Source organism: Sarcophilus harrisii, chromosome 3 (assembly GCF_902635505.1).
Source record: "Sarcophilus harrisii chromosome 3, mSarHar1.11, whole genome shotgun sequence".
Taxonomy (NCBI): Eukaryota; Metazoa; Chordata; class Mammalia; order Dasyuromorphia; family Dasyuridae; genus Sarcophilus; species Sarcophilus harrisii.
In genome coordinates, this window is record NC_045428.1 from 130,708,794 (window position 1) to 130,714,793 (window position 6,000).

Below are 6,000 nucleotides of genomic sequence, written 5' to 3' on the forward strand. Positions count from 1 at the left end.
ATTCCCATTACCTCTTCTCTCCTGGCATGGTCAAATCCTCCCTCTCCTATTGTGTCCCTCCTCACCACTTGCTTATAGTGTTGCTATAATTTACTTATAGTTCTTCCTTCATCTAGCTTCCCTACTACCAATTAATCCTCCAAAACATTTTGATAATTGTAAAAAAATAAGCTTTTTAATAAAAATGTGTTGAATTGAATTACATTTGTAACAAGAACAATAAATGGTGCAAGTTCAGATAAGCCAGAGATCACTTTGAATAAAAATGCTCTGCAAAACTTTTCTATAAGAACATGATAAGAGTTCATTTTTAGGGATGAATAGGCTTTGGCAGGTAAAAGATGAAAAGGGGGAAATTTCATGTTTGTCATTCTCAAGGATTGTTGCCATCAGAAGCCAGTCTTATTCTTTACATGCAGCCTTTCTCCTTTGATTATGCATTCCCTTGCTATCCTTCAATATCAAATAAATGATTTAACCTCATTAATTAGTTTAGGGCTCAGGTGGCTATTTTCTCAGTTTTGGTCTTACTATCAGTACACAAGAGTGGCAAAAATTCATCATTCTTAGCTTTGAAACAACTAGATTGACATCCAAAACTCTATATATAGGAGGCATATTTCTATGTAAAAAAAGAATTAAATCAAAGAACCTATGAAATACTATCCAATTAAACATCAATTTTTCTATGTTTTTCAAAAGACTTCTTTATTGATCCTTTACAGGTAATCATTATTTTCACTTCACAACTAATTTCTGTGTGACACTGATATTGAAACTAGGTTTATGGTGATCCAGAATAAGTAAAATATACTCAGTCAGCAATTGGTGATGTGAAAAAATAGGTACCTTAGAGCCTCACCTTGGACTTAATAGAGCTCTCTTATCCTAAGAAACTTAATTTCTATTAGAGGATAGATGTTATTTTAGTTTACTATTTATTAACCATCATTGACTGGATTATAAAATTTATTGTATGCATCAGCTGTTTCATTAATATATAAATGTCCCTGTGATTTCCTTGGCACAAAAGAAGATGTTATCTTTCAAAAAGCAAGAAGAGCAGTATTCTAAAAAGCTGAATGAAGTCAGAAACTATTTTTATGGTGGAGTCAGAGTGGTAGAAAATATTCATGATCAAAAGAGAGAGAAATCATTAAGAGTAGGGCAATACTTTCAGAAAACTTTCATTGTCATTTTATTCTATGCCCTCATTTAAATATTCAAATTTTAGTGGACTTCATTGAAAAAATACATAAGGATTTCTAAAAAAAAAAAACTTACTTTAATTTTCTATGTATTATTTTAATAATTTTATCATTAATTTTGTTAAAATTACAAAATGTAAATCATATTTTCAAATGAGGCAAGTGCTTTTTTTGTTTAATTTTTGGGTTTATAAAGGGACTTAAATAAAGAAATGTGTAATGAGATGAAGCTATCAATTAATTTTAATATTTTATCATGAAAACATCAGAATACTCACAAAAATACTAACAAAAAGATTACATGTGAAGTCATATAATATGTAATCTATACTAAATTTGGTAGCACTTTTACTTTTATTTTTTTTAAATCATGTAATCCATCAAAGAATCTGTGATTTAATCGATATTAGAACTATTCATTGACTCACTCCATTCTTTTTCTAAAGTTTTAGTCTTAATTTCCTGAAACAGAGGAATAAGTGACTTGTATACATTCCCCAGCAACTATGTATTAGAGAAATGGATTAATCACAAACTTTCCTCAGTCCAAGTTCTATTCTTCACATGCAGTTCTCTAGAATTCCTTTGTCATATGGATCTCAATGCATTATGAGAGCTAAAAATGAATAATGATTTTAAATAATTGATAGAAAACTTAACAATAATATAGATCTAGATAGTCATTTCAAAGAAAACTGAAATCTAGAATCCATATAGTTACTTAACAGCACAACAGGAAATAAAATCCTGGTCTTATGGTTCTTAAACTAATGACCTAATAGTACAAACTTCTTAGCTATATAGCATATACCTAGTGTTTAAAGCATGCTTATTGGCTTCCTAACTTCATGCTAATTTTGTGCAGGCATCAGTTTCAAATTTCTTTTATCATCCATAAATATATCTATATACAACTTACCTAGATATACACACAGAGCATAGCATGATGAGAAGTTGTCATGGGATCAGAAAATGATGGATTCAAGTATAGCTTCTGACACAAGTAAGACATTTGACCTTTTTTACTCCTAGACAGTTAAGACTACAAGTTAGAGAGTAAATGATGATTTGCATTGGTAAAGGAGATTTTTCTCTCTTTAATGGGAATTCATTATCTCAATGAAATCATTACCTATGCAATTACTATAGATATATACAGACTTACATACATATATATGTAAACATATATATATGTACACATGTGTATTGTACACACATATTTATATACACATGACTATATACATATATATAGAGATATGTGTATTCATATAGATATATGTACATAACTTGTCTCCACTATTAGAATGTTTTAATTACAAATTTTTTTGAAAAGAGCAGTAAACCTTAGTTAAAATTTTAATATTTCATTACACATAGTTGACATTTAATACATATTTGTCTATTAAGTGAAAGAATCAATCATTACATTCCCCCATTGCAAACTATGCCTTTATAAGGACAGGCATTTAACATATTAAGGATTGTATGTAACAGAGAAAATTTTCCTAATTAATCATGTTATAAAATTTCAACTTTATGCTTTTACATCATGTACAATATTTATAATACTTAAAAGTGTGGGAAATGTGGGATTCCTATAATCAGGAATGTATTACAAAAATTATTATTATTTATTACAAATCTGCCAAATACTTAATTTGATATCATACTCAAAGTCATTTCCCAGTTTTTTATATTGGAGTTTAGAATTTAGCACACCATAATTCCATTCACAATTTTCTTTTTTTCTGCTTTTCTCAAAATTTTTATGAAATTTAAATTACAAAAAAGATTTTCAAACAACTTAAATTCTGAGATAATATACATTAATTGTATGTCTATCTGTATCTATCTATCTGTCTGTCTGTCTATCATCTATTTTGCTCTTGTTCAGTTGTTCCAGTCCTATCTAATTTCTCTGAATCCATTTGAGATTTTTTGGCAAAGACACTATAATGGTTTGCTAATTCCCTCTCTAGCTCACTTAAAAGTGAGGAGACTGAGGCAGACTGAGGTAAACAGAGGTAAATGATTTACTCATAGCTAATGTCTGAAACAGTGTTTGAACTCAGGTGTTGGTAACTCCAAGCCTGGGTTCACTATCAACTATCGATCTATTACTTATCTGTATGTCTTTTAAAGGGAAAGAAAGAATAAGTGAAAAGGCAGATGACTAGGCCTATGGGCTTAGTTTTATTTCCATGCTTCTCTCTTACTATTCCATTTATTGCATTTGTAAGTGAAGAATTTTACAAGTGAGAAACTTGAAACTTGAATAGATAAACAGACTAGCAAATAGACTAAATCCTAGAATTGGAATGGTGTGGCATCAAAATAAGTGCTGGACAAAAGGTTATTGACTGGTGTGTGTTTAAGCAGGAAGCCAAAGAAAATTCTTATCTTAAGTCAAAGAGAAACTTCTTAGAGGAGCATTGTTATTTGTTCTCAGACAATACAGTTTATTTGGTTCTGTTTTATTATTAGAATTAAATCTCGAGAAACTACTAAGCAGAAGTGCCTCTGGGATTCAAAGACCTTGGTTCATGGAAATAAGAATTCACATATGGTAAGCAAGCATCCCTTCCAGATTAGAGAAAAATAGATATCATTTATAAAAGGAAATACATCAAAGTGTCCTCCCTAAAACACACATACATATATACATGCATGCAATTCTTTTGAACAGTCATGTTATAGTTTTTTATTTTTTTATTTTTTTTTTTGCTGCTGGAAACTCTTTGGGCTTTAAGTAGGAAGAGTAATAGTATATTCCATTCAATGTCCATTAAGGAGATGCAGTACCTAGCTGAATATTCTAGCTGAAGCCAGAAGATAGAAATACAAAGAATACATATCTAAAACTGATAGAACAATGACTAGTATCAATCTCATGAAGTCAGCAAATAAGACTGATCAGGAAATAGTATATATGTCATGCAAGATCAACATGCATGTTGCAAGACCAAGTGTGTTGACAACAGAGATCCTACAATGCTTGAGACACCAGAACCTCCAAATTCAAGGCCTGTTCCCTATTTGCAGCCTTTTTCCCATTGATAGTACATTCATTTATTGGAATATGTGAACCAGATTTATGATGGAAATGTTTTATTGTTACTTTTAATATTATGCAATTTTATTAAATATCTCTGTTTTGACCTAATCTAATCATCTGATTTATTAATAAAGATAAATTGGTGAAAGTATATAAAGTATGAATTGAGTTTATTTAAACTATCAAAATAATTCAATCCTGGGGCCTCAAAAATTGAGGTGCCTCCAGAGGTAGAATGTGTGTGAGTATATGTGGCTGGCTGTGAGAAAGAGAGAGAGAGAGAGAGAGAGAGAGAGAGAGAGAGAGAGAGAGAGAACACTATATTAGTTAGTTATGGGATGATGTGGGTGTGTTATTGAACTTGAAATCAACAAGAGCTCTTCTAAATCCTTGCTGAAGGATTGTGTGATTTTGTAGTTGTGTGATTCTGAATATTCTGAATATATCAGTCTTTGAGTGTCTGTTTTAATCTTTTGTAAAATGGAGATAATAACATCAACTTTACAGGTTGTTGTGAGAATCAAATAAAATACAGACATAAAGTGTTTTGTAAGCCTTAAAGCACTGTATAAATAAATGCCAGCTAATATATAGTCATATAAAGATGTATGTCTGTGTGTAACTTTTTCAATAAAATTACTTGCTATCTAATTATCATAGTATATGTAGCAGGTTATACAAATAGAAATCTTTAAAAATGGAATTAAATCAATATATTGTTAAAATAACAACAACATAAAATTAACTAATGAAACTAGATAGATGATTACTGTGAGTAAAAGCCCAGAGAGGGGAATATGTAGGACATGTTATGAGTGAAAAACAGAGAACTGAAAAGTTTGGCAAGTGTATAAAGTATATAAAATGAAAAAAAAAATGAGAAAGTATTGGAGAGGTACAATTGAATATAATTGTGGGGAGTCCAAACAGAACAGAAAAGAAGTTTATTTTTCATCAAGAGTGATTGAAGATTTTTGATCAGAGATTAATACAAGGAGATCAATGTATAAAAATGATTAATCTGCAAACAAACAATAATAGATAACATTCATATAATGCCTGACAAATTGCAAAGTGCCTTATAAATACAATTATTATTTATCATCATAGTAATCCTGGGAGGAAAATGCTATCATTATTCCAATTTTATAGACAAGGGAGGTAAGAGATTGTGCCTTGCTCGGGTTTACCCAACTAATAAGTAGCTGAGGTAAGATTTGAACACCGTGCTTCCTGACTTTGGGTTTAACACTTTTTACTGTAACCAGCTGCAACATTATGATAAATAGATAATAAGAAAGATAATGGATATGGGAAGATGTGTTGAAAGCCTTTTGCAAGAGTGCAGGTAGCTTATAATATATGCTAACACAAGTAATAATAATGGAAATAGAAAAGAGATTTAATACATGAACCAAAGTGGAATTTTATCTGCTAAGACATGTAAATATTTTTGAAAATATAAATATATGAAAGAATGAAGAATACAAAATATCACTGAGGTTTCAATTATAGTCATCTGTATAAAAGATGATGCTATTGACATCAACAGTAAAAAAATTAATTTTTCTATTATCTAAGGAAAAATAGTAAAATCAGGTAGGGATTAATTGAATTTAGCCTACCAATGAGACATGATGAATATATTCTTTACACAACGTAGTCTTACAGATATAATGCTTAGAAGAAAGAACTAAAAACATCTGTTTGGGAAACATCTGTTCATAGATGAAATAT